General features: G+C 38.3%; 1 long non-coding RNA gene across 1 annotated transcript in view; it reads right to left on the bottom strand.

Moving 5' to 3' along the window:
* Positions 1-7,964: 7,964 nt before the first annotated feature.
* Positions 7,965-21,845, bottom strand: part of LOC123384787 — a 269,112-nt gene continuing 255,231 nt past the window's right edge. The window contains exons 5-8 of the long non-coding RNA XR_006596352.1: positions 19,946-20,018; positions 15,692-15,803; positions 14,660-14,728; positions 7,965-11,271 (exon numbers count right to left, since the gene is read on the bottom strand). This is a non-coding gene — a long non-coding RNA (uncharacterized LOC123384787). The remainder of the gene's footprint in view (positions 11,272-14,659; positions 14,729-15,691; positions 15,804-19,945; positions 20,019-21,845) is intronic.

Below are 21,845 nucleotides of genomic sequence, written 5' to 3'. Positions count from 1 at the left end.
GAAGTACTGCTTATTTCAGATAAAACTTCTTTTTACCTTTCCATGAAAGCTTTATTGTTCGCACACAATATCTGATTTTAACATTTTCATAAGAAATAGAATAAAACTGAGGAGATGGAGTAATAATGTTTGTGGCTATTGAAGTCCCAGAAATACATGACTGGATGATACATTTCCAGGTCATTTATTTCACCCCTCCATTGTCAAAGAAATTTGCTGTTGAATCAGCCAGGGAAATGGGTCTGAAATCTTTATGCTGCTCTGTGGCACCAAAATCTAGTGCTGCTTTTTCAATACATAGTGTTGTTAAGTTATTAATTTAGACTCTTAGCTGTACTTAAGTCATTGGACCTTCAGCTTGGAGAAGTTTTTGTTCTTAAAGACTGAGACATATTGACTGGACGTGACTCCTTAATACATTCAAATTGTAATTTCTTTCATGCTTTGAGGACAAATGGGGATGGTTGCACATTTTCTTTGGAATCCTCCTCTCTTTCAGTTAGTCTTGCTTTATTAAGATCTAGATATGAATTCCCAACTGGTAAGTCAGTCAGACTCAGTTCAAGGCTTAGACAAAGACTGATTTCCTTCTTGAAGGTTGGGGAAGTATGAAAGTGGTAAAGAGTTATTTCACTTTCTCTTAACTGATTTAAAAATAAAGTGTATAAAACAGTAGGTATATAATTGTATTATTTAGTGTATAACATATAGAAATGTTATTTGCACAAAAGAGGTGAATGAAAGCAAAGCTGTAATGAGCTAAGGAAATGATCCTAGATGGCAAACTGAAACCACAGGGACAAACAGACCAGAAATGGCATATAGGAAGATACAAATACATATGCTATAAATATAGACTTTCTCTCTTTTCTTCCCTTGGTTTCTTTAAAATAAATAAAATTATATAAAATAATACTTAAAGCAACATATAATTGGGTTTGTATTGTATGTAGATGTAATATACGTAACAATGATGCCAAAAAAGGGGGGAAAGACATCAAGCTACATAGCAATAATGCTTTTATACCTCCAAAGAATTAATCTAATATAAATCTAAAGTACATTCTCATAGGTTGAAATGTATTTAAAGGGGTGTCTGGGTGGTTCAGTCAGTTAAGCATCAGGCTCTTGATTTTGACTCAAGTCATGATCTCATGGTTTGTGGGATCGAGATCTGTGTAGAGCTCTGTGCTGCGCTGTGCACACAGCAATTCAGTGTATAAGAAAAAATTAAGAATTTAGGTGAATTCACCGACAAAAACTCAGTGAATTTGGGCTAAGTCTACAAAATAAACTGTTTTTCTGAAAATGTGGAGGAAACTATTTTAAATCATTTTCAAAATGTCTTATTTGTATGTTGGTTTTCAGAAAAACTTATCTAGTCTCTGTAGAAATTCAGCCTGAAAGATGAATGAGCCAAAATTATTTTTTTAAAGTGCACCTATATGTATATGGGATAAGTTTTTGCTGGGATTTCAAACTGATGCAATGGCCTACACAGGATAAGGACATAAAGTTTGTGTTTATCTTCTTTACTGTACAGAAATCATCTCTATAAGACAATAATTATTTGAATCTCATTTTTTTTCAATTTAATATCTAATCTTATAGTTTAGGGCTTGATTAACCGTACATAGAATGTTTCCACTAGAGGCTCAGAGACTCTTAGGTGGCTTTGTTATGTGGTGTTCTGTTACCATGTGAAAAAGCTTCCAGTCATGCTTTAACTTGATTTTCAGTGTTTATCTGTGATATTATCTACTGTTATTTATTATCTATTGCTATTTCTCGGCATGTAGTTTCATCTAAGAAATGAGGTGGCCAGAAGCACGCACTCCTTGATGTTAATCTCTCTCTCCCTCTCTCTCTCTCTCTCTCTCTCTCTCTCTCTCTCTCTCTCACACACACACACACACACACACACACAGAGACTTCAAAACATTCATGTATAAATGGTAGCTGGAGATGCTGGAGAAACATAGCTAGTATTCCTTTAGGGCTACAGAATTACAACTGAAATTATTTGGAAGCCTAGTGTGTGCCTGTCCATCAAGGTGTTCTTCCCCATCCCCAAACCATCCTTCTTTGTTCTTCGTCCTGTTTTGTGATACTGGAGGTGGATTCTGTAAACACTTCTCCTTTAACAGGTGGCAAATGTTAAGCATTACAGCAGAAGGCTCTGGAAGCACACCACCGGAGAAAGGGTCTTCTCTTCCTGAAGGTAGCAGTTTTTTTCCTTTTGCTCTAGCTGAGCAGCTGAGCCGCCATTAGCTGAGCCGCCATTAGCACTCAGGGGTGAACATCCCAGCTGGGGGGCTTCTGAGCAAGTTTTGCCAGAACACTAGAGGCAGCTTTCTAGTAAGGTTTGTCCTCATTCCAGGGATGGCTTTCCAGCAAGGGTCAATGCCCCACCCCCATTCCAAGGCTGGTGACTTCCCATTGAGCGTTGGAGGAATTCATGTGGGCAGTTTCTGCTTTCCAGACCTGATGTACAACGGCTCAGCAAAATTCTCCGCCATCAGGGAGGTGACAGTTGAATTTTCTCCAACCGTTTCTGAATGTCCTCAGTCTTGATGGTCCTCTTCTGAGATTCTCTTTCATGGATACTCTCTTTCAGCAGTGCCTACCACCTATATCTGCTATTCCTTTATTCTTTACATTCTCTCTGCCCTTCTTACTAGCCAATACCCCCTGATAAATTAATAATTCTTCATATTCAATTTTCCACATTCAAATGACTAGTTTTGTTGCTATTTCCTAACTGCACCCTGAGTGATACAGATAACATTTTTTTTTTAATTTGAGAGAGAGAGAGAGAGAGAGAGAGAGAGAGAGAGAGAGAGAGAAAGAGAGAGAGAGAGAGAGAGAGAGAGAGAGAGAGAGACAGAGTATGAGTGAGCGAGTGAGGGAGAGAGGCAGAGGGAGAGAGAGAAAAAATATTAAGCAGGCCCCATGCTCAGCACGATGAGGGTTTTATCCCACGACCTGGGAACATAACCTGAACTGAAATCAAGAGTCAGACGCTCAGCCGACTGAGCCCCCAGGCACCTCTGGATAACATTTTATCAGACATTTACCTAAACGAAGAATGTAAGGGTAGTTATTTTCTACATCACAATATGAAATGCTTCTTCATATTTACATAAACATCTTTCCTACATTTATGTAAATATTTAATTTTTTCAATAGTTAGTTCATGGTACACCTCATCATGAAATCTCATTTTTAGAAAACTGATCTTTTTTTTTCTGAAAATTAAGAAAAAGATTTTTTTTAGTGTTTATTCATTTTTGAGACAGAGAGAGACAGAGCATGAACAGGGGAGGGGCAGAGAGAGCAGGCTCCAGGCTCCGAGCCATCAGCCCAGAGCCCAAAGCAGGGCTTGAACTCACGGACCACGATATCGTGACCTGAGTCGAAGTCTGACGCTTAACCCACTGAGCCACCCAGGCGCCCCTTCTGAAAATTTAATTTAAAGCACCATAAAGATTCACAATTTTACTGTGACAGAAATGGAAATATTTGGAAGCCACCTTTGTTTTACTCTCTTGACATAACCCTTTCTAAGATAGGAAATTACCGATTAAATTTCTAGTTTGCATTTTCAGAAAGGAGAGTGAAGATAATGGAGAAAAAATAACCGTTTCATAACTCTAAATTATACCCCACTATAGCTTGGTATTTCAGATATTGTTTGTATGGCTGTGTACTTCCTGAAAGGATGCTGAACGCAAAAAGAAACATTTCTTCTTATAATTTGACAGAATGTTTCCAAAAGCAACCTTTCCAGTTTCTAGGGGGTGTGTTCCTCCTTTTAGTAACTCATTGATTCTGAAAGGTTATTTGAGAAACAAGGAACATAATCCAATATTGGGAGAGATAAAAACCACTTTCCATGAAAAGATTTGGCTGTCACCATATATAAGATGTTTTTAGGCATGCTGGAATCATACGGTTAAGTTTTACCTTGTTTCCATTGTGATTTTAGAGACTTCTCATATAGTAGCTGTTTGAAATAGCTGCTTTGTAATTGGAAATGTAGGCACTTAGGCCTTTTAAAAATGCTAAAGAACTTTAATTTGTAGTTTGTGAAATAGTGCTTGTAATGATCATTAATGTTTTGTAACTTGAGGAGAAATCACAAACCAGAAACTGCAAGATTCAGTAAAATATAATTAAAGACCTCAAGCTATAGTCATTTAATGGAGGTAAAAATTGTAAAGAAATCTCATTTCTATAAGCGATATTCTGCAAAACACTGAATTTACCAAGGGTTTCCATTTTGCAGATTGTCTAATGAATTGACAAAGTTAACATCATTTGACCTAATATTTTCTTCCTTGCTTTTGATTCAGCTCTTGATTATTACTTTACCATTTCCTGAATTTTGAAACACGTTACCTTGATAATTCTACAGAATTCCCCGCCTCGTGATGATTATCACAAATCTTATGCAGTCAGGTGTAAGGGAAGAAGTGATACCATTACTAAATGGTTTAATTAAAAAAAAAATTAATGTTTTTTATTTTTGAGAGACAGAGAGAGACAGAGCACAGGTGGGGGAAGGGCAGAGAGAGAGGGAAACACAGAATCTGAAGCAGGATCCAGGCTCTGAGCACAGAGCCTGACACGGGGCTTGAAACCCACAAACTGCGAGATTGTCACCTGAGCTGATGTCGGATGCTTAACTGACTGAACCAACCAAGCACCCCTTAAATGGTTTATTCTAAACTTTGTACCATTCGATACAAAAAGAAAAAAAAAATTCTTCTCAAGATATAAAGGCACCCTCAAGAGATATCAACACCAGAACTCTTGTCATGTCTGTTATATTTCACTCTCTGAAAAGGACACACACTATCAGCGTAACTAGATTCCAACTTTGTTTCTAATTTCTATCGCCAGGGGAAAAAAATGTAGACAACACAGTCGTTTAGAGACAAAATTTATCATTGAGAAGAGAGTGTGAAAGACAGAGTCATTTGAAAGAAGTTGAATATTTTACAGTGATGTAAATATACACTTGTCTTAACAAGTACAAAACCTAGGTCACCTCATTCAGATTACCCACAGACTGTTTCAACCATCGTTTTGCCTTTAGGCAATTTGAGAAAAAGCATGCGTCAAATGTGTAAACATTTCAGTGACTTTCCTTCATTTCAGTATCAAACAACTATTTCTCTATCTATCTATCTATCTATCTATCTATCTATCTATCTATCTATTTTTCCCCCTCAGGTTGTTTTGAAAGTATTTTTTTTTTTTTTTTTTTTGTGACTGAGAACAGTTGAAGTAAATTTTAAAAACATATTTTAGTGGCATTCAAGAATAACTGTGGAAGTTCTTCCTTCTCAAATAAAAGCACTTCAAGGGGCGCCTGGGTGGCGCAGTCGGTTAAGCGTCCGACTTCAGCCAGGTCACGATCTCGCGGTCGTGAGTTCGAGCCCCGCGTCAGGCTCTGGGCTGATGGCTCAGAGCCTGGAGCCTGTTTCCGATTCTGTGTCTCCCTCTCTCTCTGCCCCTCCCCCATTCATGCTCTGTCTCTCTCTGTCCCAAAAATAAATAAACGTTGAAAAAAAAAATTTAAAGCACTTTTAAAGTGCTTTTTTAAAAGAACTTCATACACATTGAAGTCACTAATGCATCTTAATATAAATTTCTACTGCAATAAACTATGGCTCTACATGACTATTTTAGATCAAATGTAGGAGTTTCTAATAAATATAAAAGACATCACGCAAATAGTCAGAAAATTATGAATCAACATTTGAATTCCGATATTAAGAATCTTGAAAATCCAATCTCCTGTTCAATTGCTCTGATACTGATTAGAAACAAATATGTACCATTTAAATATTTGAATTATAGCACTAGGAGCTCCTTCACTGAGTCATAGTAGGCAGATTAAAATGTATCCTTTTTTTTTAAGGTAACAAGTTTTGTTAAACTTTTAATTTATGTCTTCTGTTCACGCTTTCATTTTAATAAAGTCTGAAATTTCACAATAAGAAACATGAAGTAAACACAGAAGGTATATGTCAATTATAGCTCAACAAAGCTATAGACTAAAATCACTACTCATTTCAAAACATTTTCAGGGGCACCTGGTCAGCTCAGTTGGTTAAGCGTCTGATTTCAGCTCAGGTCATGATCTCCCAGTTCATGAGGTTCACGAGTGCAAGCCCCGCATGGGGCTCTGTGCTGACAGCTCAGAGCCTGGAGGCAACTTTGGATTCTGTGTCTCCCTTTCTCTCTGCTCCTCCCCTGCTGGTGCTCTCTTTCTCTCAAAAGTAAATAAACATTAAAAAATTTTTTTCTTTAAAATAAAAATAAGAAAAGATTTTCAGAGGACTCTTCTCGCTTCTCTGATCAATCCAGACAAGCATAGGTGAGGCAACCCTGGGTAGACCACATCCTTTGGACATCGTTCAGGCTCTCTATGGCTGTGTGTGCTCTACCCACGATAATAAAAATGATGAATTGTGGTATTTTGTGTCTATTATTATTGCCCTAGGTATTTATAAACTAGAGTTTTTTGTGGAGTTATATCTTTAGTTAGGTAGGAAAGTGCTGTCATTGTAGAATATTCATGAACATACATTAAACATGCAGAACTTTGGGGAAGGAACAGAGTTGAGGCTCTGTGGTAGGTTCCCAAAGGTGTGCATAATCTAATCCCCAGAACCTGGAAATATGTTACCATGCCAAAGGCTTTGGCAGAAGTGATTTAATTAAGCACCTTGAAATGGGAGGTCAGTTGGGATTATCTGGGTGGGTCCAATGTAATAATAAAGTTCTCAGAAGTGGAAGATAGAACCGATACCACAGAAATACAAAGGATTATAAGAAAATATTATGAAAACTCAGGTCATGTTTTCACGGTTCATGACCAGACTCTATGCTGACAGCTCAGAGCCTGGAGCGTACTTTGGATTCTGTCTCCCTTTCTCTCTGTCCCTTTCTTGCTCACACTGTCTCTCAATCTCCCTCCCTCCCTCCCTCTCCCTCCCTCTCCCTCCCTCTCCCTCTCTCTCTCTCTCTCTCTCTCTCTCTCTCAAAAATGAGTAACCATTAAAAAAAAAAAAGAAATGGATAAATTCCTAGAAACATATAGCCTTCCAAAACTGAATCAGGAAGAAATAGCAATTTTGAACAGACTGATTACTAAAAATGAAATTGAATCAGTAATCAAAAAACTCCCAACAAACAAAGGCCCATGACCAGACAGTGGCCCAGCTAAATTCTACCAAACAGCTAAAGAAGAGTTAATACCTACTCTTCTCAAACAATTCCAAAGAATAGAGGAAGAAGGAAAATTCCAAATTCATTCCATGAGGCCAGCACTACCTTGATACCAAAGCCAAAGACACTCCAAAAAAGGGAAACTACAGACCACATCTCTTATCAACGTAGAAGCAAAAGTCCTCAACAAAATATTAGCAAATCTAATCCAACAGTACATTAAGAAAAGGCGGAGGATGGAGACAAAAAAGGTCAGTCAGGGAAGAAGACATGATGATAGACGCTAGGTCAGGAGAAGTGACGGGAGAAGGATTCCATCTTTTGTTGCTGGCTCTGAAGATGGAGGTCTACAGAGGACCACAAGCCAGGGGTGGTTTCTAGAATCTATAAAAGGCAAAGCTATGGGCTCCTCCTTCCAGTCTAAGGAAAGGAGCCTCGCTTGGCTGACACTTTGATTTTTGCCCAGGGAGACCTGTGTCAGACTTCTGACCTACTGAACTGTGAGAGAATATATTTGTGCTGTTTTGAGCCACTAAATTTGTGGAAATGAGAAGCAATAGAAATCTAGGGGCGCCTGGGTGGCGCAGTCGGTTAAGCGTCCGACTTCAGCCAGGTCACGATCTCGTGGTCCGTGAGTTCGAGCCCCGCGTCGGGCTCTGGGCTGATGGCTCGGAGCCTGGAGCCTGTTTCAGATTCTGTGCCTCCCTCTCTCTCTGCCCCTCCCCCGTTCATGCTCTGTCTCTCTCTGTCCCAAAAATAAATAAACGTTGAAAAAAAAATTAAAAAAAAAACAGGCAGAGCAGTGGTGCAAGAGGCAAAAGTGTGCCAACATTTGGGGACTAAAAGCGCTTGAAATGACTGTGCCAAACACTAAACCAGAAGAGACATGAACCTGGGAAGGTAATTAGGAACCAGAGTATTAGTCTTCTAGTGAAGGTAATAGGTGGGGCTGGAACAACTCTGGATGCAAAGAAAAAGTCAAAAGCCCATTGAAGTAACTTAGATTATAGCTCATGTCTACAGGACAACTGTAGCGAGGACGAAAAGAAGTCTGTGGGTTTGAGAAATGCTTAGGAGGTAGATTAGGCTGATAAGTAGAGGAAGATCAAAGAATCAAGGATAAAACCTAGGTCTCTTGCTTGAACAACCAAGTCACTTATTGAAATATGGCCTAGAGAGGGGACCAATCTTGTGAAAGAAACAGTATGAGTTCCATTGTGGAAACATCGAAGTTGACAGGTGTGTGAACCATTTAAATGGAGAGGAACATTGTGAATTTGGGTTAGGTTTATGAGTGAGTTTGGGGCTGTTGGTACACTGTGAGAATTCCTAGTATACGGATGATGCTGACTCTCTGAGAATGAAAAAAAATGGAGAGTTACTGTGCCTACACCAACATGTGAGAAACCAAGACATGGCATTTGGAAGGTAATAGAAGAATACAGACAGCAGGTGCTGGTACACAAAAAAACAAGGTTGATTCATGGGTTTGTAGCGTTTACCGGTTTCTCGGAGATAAACATTCCCACCATAATTTATATGTGAGCTACCAATGTTACATCCCTGTGCAGTTGGGAAGAGAAACACATAATTGGCGCTCTTGAATCAGTGTGAGCTGATTCCGTTGTATCACTAAGAAGCTTGGAAGGAGAAACAGAGAATTGAGAAGCAGGAGTAATGAGAAACTACAAGGAGTGAATGTGGCAATTCCCTTAGAGACTTTGATTATGATAGGAGGAGAAAGATGGAGACTGCAGGATACACATTGTTTTGTTTTTGGTTAGAGGAAGAACAGAGTAGATTTGAGTAATAGGTAGCCAGCAGAGAGGACAGGAAATGGGTGGTTGAAAAGTGGGGTCTCTAAGGAGCTGAATATGTGTATGAGGACTTGGAGGAGGGGGGGAATCCCATGGGATCTTACGGATAAGATGAAACTTTTGGACAGTAAGCTCTTCTCTTACAACAGCAGAGAGCAGGAAGGGGTAAGTTGAGTTTATATGTTTATGTGCTGGAATTACAGTTGTTATTCTCTGATATATTTTACAGTGTAATGAATCAAACAAAATTTGACGCTGATGGAAAGGTGATGAAGATTGGAACTTTAAAGCGATTCCAAATAGGGAACAAACATTTCTGGGAAGTGTTTCTTTTGTTGAGGTCAGTGACCATGGATTGATAGAGGCACAAGTCTATCTGGCAGTGAGATATTCTCCAGAAGCTCCCAGAAATGCAGATGTAAATATGAAATCAGGCAACTATACTTGAACAGCATTGGCCTTTGTGAGATGGAGTGGCAGAGGCCCAGTGGGACAAGAAATTGTGTAGAGGAACTCTAGTAAAGGGATGAGGTGTGGGAATTTTGCTCTATAGGAAAAGAAGTAAAGATAGGTAAGGGCTGCTAAGCACAAAGAAAGTAGGGGTAGTAAGAAAAGTAGGTAAAAACATAGCATAAAATGAGAATATCTGATAAATAATACTGGGAAGAATGGAAATTGTGGTAAGACAGGTATAGGTCTAGATTATAGAGACAGAGTTAACTTGAAAGCCATAACTGGACACAGACCATGTGAATTGAAGATTGTATAGAGAACAAAGGCAATAGGAGATGAGATCACAGGACTGCAAGGTCAGGGTTATGTATTGACCACTAATGTAGACATTGAAGTCACTGACAATAATGCCAGAAATTAAAGGCAAAGATCATTGGCTTTCAATGATGTGGATGATAGTGTTAAGCGGGGGAGGGTAAAGGCTGTTGTATGAGTAACAGGGGTCTGAAAGCAGCAAGCATTTGACTTGGGCTGGGGAGGAATGACTGGAAAGAGCAGTGGCTGGTAAGAGAAGCTTGGTCTTTCTATCATTTATGGGGAATGCTAAAGCTTTAATTGCTATTTTTGGGGTGGCAGTGAGGATGGGAATCAGATCCTGGTTAACTCTACACAATGAATATACTGTTTTCACTGGAGCAGGAGCCTAACTGCTGTTTTCTGAAAAGCAAATCTTAGAATTTTCTTAGGCATGTTCTCCTTGTCAGAAGACTTACCTGGTAATTTTAGGTTTGGAACAATCTCAATGGATTAATGCGTATAAAATGCGAACACCTTATGAGAAGAGGGTAATAATACATATACATACACTTGTGCTATTATTTATCATTTGAATAAATGAATTATCTGTTGCTTTGTGATGAGATGCTTTGAGGGAAAGGGGAGAGGTAGGAGTTCAAAGGCATTTAAGGCATCGGTGCAGAGAAGGATGGGAGGCAAAATGCTAGCGAAGGAGAGGAATTGCTAAGAACATATTTAAGAGTAATGTAATTTTACTTCTGAACTTCCAGCTCTTATATAAGCCTTAGGTTGGAGAGAATGAGCAGAGATGCTCAAAGACTGGATACTGACTTTCCTAGTTATTTCTAAATAGGGCCTCTGCCCCTCTTAACATTTAATATCTCCACTTCAGTTGGCTACTAAATGGGCACACTGTTTCTATTAAAGCTATACTCTGTTTGTCTCTTCAAAAGTATACCTCCCTATTTTGTTATTGCCTGTTTATCATTGTCCTCCAGAAAAACTGGCACCTACATTAATACCAAATGAATTCATAATGTGTAAAAGCTATCCAAAAAGTCAGCAAATTAATAACATTGATTATAAAAGGTGTTACTTTTAAGAAGCATTTGTTTGAGACGATTGTCAATGCGCTCCTTCCTTTATTTACATTTTATGAGCTGCTGAATTTAATACAGCATAGTGGGGAAAAAGTGAACTATTAAGTAAAATCAATTAGGTAAAGAATCTCTTACCTTCTACCCAGTGAAAATGATTTTCAGAATTCAGATGACACTTTAATTCCTTCCTACCTCAGGTAGTTTATGTCCTGTGCCTTTTATGATAGCCCATCCAATTTCACGACTGATGGAGACAACCCGGAGATATGGGGAATCACGCACGTCCATGGACTTGTATGGTCGTATGCGTGGTGGTGCACATCCAGAATACTGTGTCTGTGAAAGGGAGAGGCCTTTATGCTCTATTGAAGAGAAAAATGTGGAATGTGTTCAGGACACAGGAACACAAGAAAAGGAGACATAAATTTAAAGAACTTTATATTTTAAACACATTATTTTTATCAAGCTTAAAAAGCCCAAGAAATAGAACTTAACTCACCCTTAATAAACTATACTTCCATGATTTGGGATTGTATTTTTTAAATGATGGATTGATTTCATTTTTTTTAAGTTGAAAGCCACCTCGAGTTTCAAAATAATCTCAGTTCATAAAACCAAGCATATGCAACACTCAGAGTAGCTAGCACGAAAGAAACAATTAATGTTACTGTTGTCATTATGATTATGATTATTTACAACACAAAACAAATATTCGTAGAACTGTGTGCCTAATGGCATAACTGAATGTTGAATAATGGGGAAGTTAATAAAAATATATATTTTATTTTATTTTATTTTTTTTAAAATTTTTTTTCAACGTTTATTTATTTTTGGGACAGAGAGAGACAGAGCATGAACGGGGGAGGGGCAGAGAGAGAGAGAGGGAGACACAGAATCGGAAACAAGCTCCAGGCTCTGAACCATCAGCCCAGAGCCTGACGCGGGGCTCGAACTCACGGACCGCGAGATCGTGACCTGGCTGAAGTCGGACGCTTAACCGACTGCGCCACCCAGGCGCCCCAAGAATATATATTTTAAAAACTTACAATATTTTAATGCGCTTAGAGCGATCCTATCAAATTTGCACATTGCCCTTCAAGCTATGCAACTTTAATTTTTACTTTTTAATGTATTTGCCTTCCTGCCCAAATAACTTGGTAAATCCCTGGAAGGAAAATAACGTATGCTTTACTCCTGTTTGTGATGTCAGTATCTGCTTTAACACACGGCACATAAGTGAGACTCCATATACTTCGCATCACTATCACTATTTGGTTGGATAGAGGTCTTCCAGATAAAGGGAAATTTGGAAAGGGTAGCCTCTGAAGTATTTACTATCATGTAAAAATAAATGTGAGGTGAAACTGTAATAGTATTTGCATCTTAGAGACAAAACATAATAACCACAAGACTCTTTCCATTCCTTTAGGACATTTCTGCAGAGTAAGTGTCTTCTAGGCATTTAAAATCTCTTTTATTGTTTGTTTATTTATTAAATGTTTATTTATTTTTGAGAAAGAGACAGAGAGGGAGAGAGACTGAGAGAGAGAGAGCTGGGCAGAGAGAGAGGGAGAGAGAGAATCTCTCACAACCGTGAGATCATGACCTGAGCCAAAATCAAGAGTTGGACACTTAACCAACTGAGCCACCCAGGGGTCCTGAAATCTCTTTTAAACAAGTCCCTTTCCTTACTCTTTCATATACATCGGAGTTCTTAGTAAATTACAGAATCCATTCTGACTACTTTTAATAGAAAATATGTTTTGAAAGCATTTTTTAATACAGTGGCATGTTTAAGGAGTTGATATTTCTTTTACTATATGACATGATTATTTTCAATAATTGTGAGATGAGATAAATAACAACTATGGCCAGAGAAAAATGCAGACAAACTTTTTTTGTTGACTTTTCAATATATAATACCAATAAATTTTTTTTCTTAAATCTCAGTTAGAAAAATAAATAGAGGTGCCTGGGTGGCTCAGTCAGTTGAGCATCGGACTTTGGTTCAGGACGTGATCTCACAGTTCACAAGTTTGAGCTCCTCATTGGGCTCTGTGCTGACAGCTCAGAGCCTGGAGCTGCTTCAGATTCTGTGACTCCCTCTCACTCTGCCCATCCCCTGCACATGCTCTATCTCAAAAAAATAAATAAACATTAAAAACAATTAAATATGTATTGCTATATAAAAAGGAAAAAGTGATAGATACTTTTAAAATACATGAATACATTTCTTTAAAAACTGAAAATTCATTTTCTATATATTAATTTCTCATAATAATGGATAATATTATACTTTCTGTTTTTCAACTTTAACTTGGGAAAATTTGTCAATGACTTCACAGAAATGGATTTTCTTTGTATATACAATGTTCAGCAAGTAGTATATCAGATCAGTCTAACTTCACTTATAATTGATTGGAGAACTTTTTTTTTTAATTTTGAAATTTTCACAAGACAATAGGTACACAAATAATATGTGTATTTTTAAGTATGAAGTTTTAGAGCCTTGGCACTTGAAATAGACCAAACTACTTAAGGTCACTTTCACCTCTGACAGAGAAATTGCACATTGCTGGCTTTTTACAGAGGAGAATTAAGTTAGGGTGCCTGGACCTAGGAGGATTTATACAAGTAAACTGTTTCATATTTACAGTAAATATAAATACAGTAAAAATAAAATACAGTATCGATAGAAGTTTCTTCAGAGATTTTGTTACATTTTTGTTGACTGAAACAAAGGATCTCACTATGTTCATTTAAATTAAATTAAATTAAATTATAAATTAAATTTACTATAAATTAAATTTAACTATAAATTAAAATTAATTTGTAGTATAATCTGACACTGAGATCAGAAAGCGCAAGGTTCAAACCTTTCGTTTGGTTGGACCACATCGTTTTTATGTTAAGACGAATCCCGTAATCTCAGTGAAGCTCACTTTCTTCATCTGCAAAATTGGGGTTTTCAGTATCGACTGACCTCTATCTAAAATACTTAGGCCAATGGGGCGCCTGGGTGGCTCAGTCGGTTGGGCGTCCGACTTCAGCTCAGGTCGTGATCTCGCAGTCCGTGAGTTCGAGCCCCGCATCAGGCTCTGTGCTGACAGCTCGGAGCCTCGAGCCTGTTTCGGATTCTGTGCCTCCCTCTCTCTGACCCTCCCCCGTTCATGCTCTGTCTCAAAAATAAATAAAGGTTAAAAAAATTTTAAAAAATAAAATAAAATACTTAGGCCAAGATAAGAAAAGCACATATGTGATACTAAGTAAATAACTGTTGAATAACGTTTGCTTGTCCTTGTGGTTTGTATTCAATTTTTGCTCATGAAAAACAACAAAATATTAGAAATATTTCTTCTCATGATCATGTTCACACTGAGCAGATAACACATTGGAAGGAGAGTTCAAGGGATTGACTGATGCTTGTTTAAACACATATACACTCACACAGAAGCCTAACAGTCAACCTGCACACCGGCACCCTATGGGCTGACCTGTGGTTTAGGGTATTGGTTGTCTCTATCATGCTTGGAGTTACCAGTGCCACAGGAGGACTGTTGACAGCAATCCCAAAGAAGCAAAGCTTTTAGGAATAGATTTATTTACAGATGGCTCTATAGTTTTACTATATTTCTCTATGTAATACATAATCCGTGTACTTTAAGGACAGATTGGTTGGACGGCTGGATGATGAAAAGAATAAAACAGAGGAAAGGTGTTTTCCATGATAAGCAACTAGCATCTCCTTACTTCAAGAAGAGTAATCATATTTTCGTCTTCCTTTTTGGAATTTCGGCCACCTGAAGAAAGGCGGAGTACCTACAATCATAATTTTGGAAGTTTAAAAAGGAGGGACCAAGTGTCAAAAGTGATTCAGAATATTTTCTCTCATAATTGTAGGGGAGAACGATTTGCTTATTCCAACGTTCTATTCTCATTGAGTATTAAAACCAAAGCCTGCATAATGATTTTTAACTACCTGGGTTTAAGTGGTCTGGGAAGGTGGAATGGTTACCTCTTTCCATTTACAGTAAAACGTTGGTTTGTGAGCATAATTCGTTCTGGAAACATGCTTACAATCCAGAGGATTTGTATATCGAAGCAAATTTCAAGATGCAGGGGCTCAGTTGGGATCCTGTGATGCTTGGCATCACATACTCCTCATATTGCGAGACATCACTCGTTTATCAAGTTAAAATTTATTAGAAATGTTTGCTCGTCTTGCGGAACGCTTGTGGAACAAGTTACTCGCAATCCAAGGTTTTACTGTATCTTCTTTTTCATTCAGGCAAATTACAGCTGTTCAGATACAGTAATTCCCACAAGAAGTTTTCTTAGGTGAGTTACCAAACACACAGAAACCCAAATGACTCAGTTAATAACCATGTCAAAAGTATCAAACAACAACAACAAAAAATGTCCCTTCGGTCTCTAATCTTTTTTAGATAAAGATACACATTTAGCATTAAACACAACACACAACAGAGTATCAGCCTTTTAAAAGATTTTTGTTTGGATTCTTCAAGTTGTCCTCGGGAGGGTGTGAAAGGCCCCTGGGCAATGTTTTTTTTACCAGATTGTATTTTGTTAACACTCCAGAACTTATTCTATGAATAATTAGCCATACTGGAATTCTAGAAATACTGTTCTTCTGTTGTCAACTATTTTTCCTGGGAAGACCTCAGAAATTACATTGAGCAACACGGGAAGGATACAACACAAGACTAAGCTATGTGACTCCAAAGTGAAATCTGATGCACAAAAGGTAATGTGAATACATACAGCAAGCAGCTGGATCTTTCAACCAAAGCACTTAACCCATGGTGTCTCTGGTGGATTGGACTTCTTTGCAGCGTGGAGGCATCAGGGAAGTTCTTCTGATGGGGGCTCATCGCTCCAAGCACGAAGGGTCCGGGAAGCAGAGAAGAAAAGTAGCAGCATCTTTTATGAACCAGCTTTGGAAGTTTTACAGTGTTACTTCTGCTAAGCTCTGATTTTATACTACTGAGTCACGAAGTCTGGCCTAGATTCAGAGGGAGGGGATGTAGACACCACATCTGAACGGAGGAATGAGTTGTCAAAGGATTTGTGGGTATGTTTTAAAACTGCTACAGGCAAAATATGTACCAGCAAATGGTCATGAGGCATGCTAAATTAATTTGCACTATCGAATTTATAATTTGAGTAAGAAGCCAACCACGGCAGCAGCATAAACATACAGATTGGTACACATGGAGATGGCATTCCAATTAATTCATTACTTGATCAGATTCTCCTTGGTGGAGATATGATAGGTCAGATAATAGTTCAGAGAAGAGGATAAGAAACTCTGAATATGGATAAATCAAAGGATCTGTCAACAAAGTTTTAAGGGATGTTAAGATTTTTGACATGAAACAAAGTTTCCTCGTTGAATAGGGTAGGGAAAGTGAGAGAATTGAGTCCTTACCCAACTCACAGTGGAGTAAACCAGCTACCTTTCAAAGAACCTGCCTCTTAATAGAGTTAATTTACAACCACGATTTAGTGATCATTGTGAAATTAATTTTGTTCATTTGAATTCGTTTTGTAGGTTGTACTCATTTATTTATTTATTTTTTTGATTATTAAAAGGTTTTATAAATGTGTAAGAACTTTAAAAACTTACCAGGTTTGTGGTGGTACCTTTTAAATTGGCATTATAATAACAGTAATTTACATTACAAAAAGACATTGAAGAAATTATTTAAACTGCATACAGGAGAACTGAACAATTATGGTAAACATTGTTGCTTTCAATATGGTCTGTGTGAAAATGTCATTTAAAAAGTATGTGGGGACACCAGTGTGGCTCAGTCCATTAAGCATCTGACTTTGGCTCAGGTCATGATCTCATGTTTCTGAGTTGGAGCCCCAGGTCAAGCTCTGTGCTGAGAGCTAGGAGCCTGGAGCCTGCTAGGGATTCTGTCTCCCTCTCCCTCTGTCCCTCCCCTGCCTTTGGTCTCTCTCTCTGTCTCAAAAATAAATGAATATTTAAAAGGAAAAAAAATATGTGAATTGGCTTTTATATTGGAAACAGGAAAAAATCAAAGTCTTCTTAGTTTAAAAACAAAGACCAGGTTTTGAAACCCTGGCCAGATTATTTAGTACATGTCTCTTAACTTTTAGGAGGTGTTCATTTAAACCATGCCAACAGTATAAAATATTTTAAAACTATCTCCACCAAAATACATTCTCTTTGGTTCTACAAAGTGACATCATTATGCAGTAATATTTAAAATTCATAAAAGAAAGTACTTGATTAGAAATTGCAAGATACAGATTTCTTTATATTAATGAAAGAAAGTTCCTTAGAATATTTCAGCTTCTTCCTGATATTTAACTTCAATAATTTTTAAAAGATGCTTTTTAGAATTAGTTAAAACTAAGTTAGCTCTTAAATCCAGTCTTCTATGTACCTGTCTACAGTTTTTCTATTTCTAAAAATTACCAAGACTGATGGATTTGCCTTAACTGGAAACACAAAGTCATGTTTTAAGTATTTTTTTGTATCTCCTCAAGTTTGGGACATTGAGACTAATATAAACATTTTATGGAAACATTGTGAAATACTATTGGGCTGAAACTAGGCTAGATATATACTTGAGGAAAGATGATGATGATGTAAAGTAAAACTGTCATATGGATCCTTAAAAGCCACCATGTAACTTTGGCTAGATGTGTGCAGAAAACAACCCTTATGAAAACACTGATCTAATTCAGTCTCTGCGCCCCACCCTCCAAATTTCAGTTGGGAAAGTGTTCAGATGAGAAAAAAACAGTCCTGTGAAGGTTTCCTGACTCTATTTTGAAAGGTTTGTATGCTTGAAGTTTATAAACATACATGTTTCTATTACTATGGTTTTATAAAGTAAAACTTTTTAGTTCCTCAGAATCAAATGGAAGGGTATACTTGCTTATATCTAATGATTCCTCTGATTGATAATATTTGCTTAAAAGACCACGGTTTAATTTTTTTATACATTTCTTTTAGTAACGGTTCTGTTGTTAGGACAATAGCCACCAGAGGGCAGTAAATACGCCTGTAATACCAACTAAGGCGTCCTGTCTCAATTATTTTTTATTGTGTAGTTTTTGCATAGCTTGTATTTCAAATTGTTTTTAAATATTTTATACTATGCAATAATTTTATTTATTAAAATGTTTTTAATGTTTATTTATTTTTGAGAGAGATTGACAGAGCACAAGCAGTAGAGGGGCAGAGAGAAAAGGAGACAGAATCAGAAGCAGACTCCAGTCTCTGGAGCTGCTGAGCTGTCAGCGCATAGCCAAACACAGGACTCGAACCCAGGAATGGTGTGATCATGACCTAAGCCAAAGTCCAACGCTTAACCGACGGAGCCACATAGGCGCTCCTATGAAGTTCTAAATAGCAAACAATCTCAGTTAAACGAGGGCTATTCTGCTGTTAGTTATGGGCTGAGTTGTGTCCCCTAAAAACTTATGTTGAAGCCTTAACCCCCAGTACCTCAAAATGTAACCGTATTTGGAATTAGGGTCTTTAAAAGGGTAATTAAGTTAACACAAAGTCATTAGGGTAGGCTGTAATCCAATCTGACCATAAGAAGAGGAAGTTTGGAAATAGGCCCAGAGGAAAGACCATAGGAAGACCCAGGGAGAAAACAAATGTCTACCAGCCAAGGAGAAAGGCCTCCCCTTAACCCAGCCCTGCCAACAGCTTGATCTCAGGCTTCCAGCCTCCAGAATTGTGAGAAAATAAATTTCTGTTGGTTAAGCCATCCAATCTGTGGTGCTTTTTTTTTTTTTTTAAGTTTGTTTATTTATTGAGAGAGACAGAGAGAAAGAGAGCGAGCATGGGGGAGGGTCAGAGAGAGAGGGAGAGAGTCCCAAGCAGGCTCTGCAAATATGAGTATGGAGTCCGATGCAGGGCTCGATCCCAGGACCCTGGGCTCGTGACCTGAGCCAAAATCAAGTGTCAGACGCTTAACTGACTGGGCCACACAAGTGCCCAGGTGGTATGTTTTTATGTCAGCCCAAGATGACTAGTACAATATATTTTCCACAAAGAACAACAATGATACCAAGGCTCTATTTCACTGACATATGCCCTACTTCTCAACACTATCCTATCTTCTAACTACCTATAAAGGTAGTGTGGGTAGTACCAGTTTGTCTCCTAGTACCCAAAGTCTAACCAAGAAAACAAATTGGACCGATGACATAAAAGTAATAACATTGAAAAGGGGGGGGGGAGTGTTTACATGAACAATGTTGAACCGGATGTGTCTTAGTCATAGTTTCAGTGGAGGTCTCCAGGCAATAGCTGATGCATTTCAAAGTGAGGGGGACAGCCCCCTGCAGAACTTTCCAAGAGGTTTCCTAACTGGTTGTGCTATCACAGCTGAACACCGACGTACGGCCTATGCAATAATTTGGAGAAAAAGCCCAGGAATTTGAAGAAGACTTTGGAGAACTCTGTCTGTGTGCTGAGTGTCAGACCCCTTCACCGGCAGGCTAAGGAGAGGGACTTAATGAGGCCGCTCAGAAAGTTTGATGCATGTCCCTGGAGCTTGGAGGACACACTAAACTGATGTCTCATTCATGTCTCAGAAATCTAAAGGGTGAAAAGTTATGATTGGTTAGTTGTTCTGATGGCAGAAGGAAAGAGTTTCCTGTTAACCTAGAGTGTGATGGTGCAAAGGATTCTTTGGTCTTTCTGATGCACTTGATGAGGGACATATATGTGAAAAACGTGGAGAATTGTCTTATTTTCTCCATAAGGGAGAGCCTTGAGAAGCAAAAGACCTCAGCTGAGAAAAAAAAAAAAGAAAAGAAAATTAAAAGGACCATCAGATATCTAGGCTCTGAGAAGGTATGTGCATGTGGCCAACTGGAACAAATACACACTTGCACGGCTCAAGAAGATTCCAAATGACTGATCTCCCAGAGGAGAAGCATGTCTTGAAACCTAGAGGTCTAGAGGGCACCAGTGTAGACCACGCTAACATCCAAATAAACTGAATGAGAAATGCTCACCATTTTTCCGGCTTCTCTCTCTTCCTTCCCACTTTCCCTTCCTGAAGGGTTAAGGAGCCAACATTCATACAAGCTGAGAAAGGAGTAAGAAGGACAAATTAATGGAATCTGTTCTTCTTTTCCTCATCATGAACACGTGACGTGTTTAAATGAAGTTGCAATTTATTAGTTATTACCCTGACTTGAACATTCTAATCACAGTGACTTAAAGCGCCGTGTACCTACCTTAGTCTTCATTCAGAGGGTGAGGAAATGGGGAAACCACCTGAATTTGTTTTCTGGTTATACTCTACTAGTCTTCCTTCCTCAATAGGATAGTTAGTACAATTTATGATATTTATGCAAAAAATAACTTACAGCAATCCAAATCTTGAAGTCAGAACCCTCAGACACATAAATTTAACAATATTGTAATGAATTAGGATAGACAGTATTCAGTCTGAATAATCAGTGCCTCATATGACGTTGAGCTTATGCATTAGTATAATGCATACTTGAAATAATTTTTATCATCTGAGCTAGGAAAACCTCTTCATTAGAAAATATATCCTTAGGTTTCATTTTGTAACATGCTTACAGCATATTGAGCTTAGAGATGAATTGTTCATTTAAGGTTCATTTAAAAGTGTCAGACAGTATCATAATTTAGCACTTTTCCCCCCTGACTGCCAACTTCTACTTGGCATCGTGCATCAGGCTGAATGACACAGGTTTTTGGAGGCTGCCATTGGTTTCTGCATGTCTCATGGGCATGAATAACAACTTTTCAAGAGCACTGTCCTTCCCAGAGGGTGTAAATAAAAGGCCGTCTAATTTGAATTGCTTTAAAAAACAGCTCATTGTGGGGTGCCTGGGTGGCTCAGTCGGTTAAGTGTCCGATTTCAGCTCAGGTCATGATCTCGCGGTTCATGAGTTTGAGCCCTGCGTCGAGCTCTCTGCTGACCGCTAAGAGCCTGGAGCCTACTTTGGATTTTGTGTCTCCCTCTCTCTCTGCCCCTCCTCCACTTGTGCTCTGTCTCTCAAGAATAAATTAAAGCATTTAAAAAATATTTTAAAAATACCTCATTACAAATACATCTGATTTATCCTGCCTGCTCATTTAGTCACTATTAGCCATAGCAAATCATAACTGTTGACCACTATTCATTTCCTAATCAGGCCTATTGAACATTAATCAAAAAGCGATTTTTCATTTTATGTTCAGCCATCAATTTTAGAGCTATAGAGAATTTGAAAAGCAGAAGATAAAGAAATCAAAGTAACAATTTCCCTGGGGAAAGATTTGCATATAGCAAGACAAGTCAAAGCTTCGAGCAATACCCCGTGTGAGTGCTGTTTGTAAAAATCCACCATTTATGGAACCCTTGCCCTATGTTAGGCATAAAGCTGATACTATTATTATTTTCATTGTCCAGGTGAGAAAAAAGTGGCGGGGGGATTTACTAACTTAGTCTTATGGGGAGTGAGTGTCCGAGGCGGGCTCAAGTGTAACGTTGTCTGACATGAAAGCTTACGTACCCGGACACAGCACTACTCTGCCTCCCTTGAAGTGCTTTCCATTTAGAATCTCAACTTCTGTATGGATGGTTGGACAGAACTTAAAAGATAATAACAATAAGTTACCAGCAATTCTGAAGGTTATGTAATTTTCCTCTTAATTCTTAAATTACAATAAAGGTTTGTGTCCTGTAACAGACACCCTAAATAACAAAGACTTACCATGCCAAACTGAATTTTAATGATCTTCCACCTGACTGTCTAGGAAGAAGCTATCTAGGATTGCTTAGTCAACTCTGTGGTAACAGACATAAAGCTGCTTAGTGAGTTGTCTTCATTTTCAGAACAAAGACAATTCCTGCCGCCGTGTTTACCTTCCAGCCAGGAGGCTGAAGGAAAGAGA

Source organism: Felis catus, chromosome B1, assembly GCF_018350175.1.
Source record: "Felis catus isolate Fca126 chromosome B1, F.catus_Fca126_mat1.0, whole genome shotgun sequence".
Lineage (NCBI taxonomy): Eukaryota > Metazoa > Chordata > Mammalia > Carnivora > Felidae > Felis > Felis catus.
This window is presented reverse-complemented; position numbering and strand designations above follow the sequence as displayed.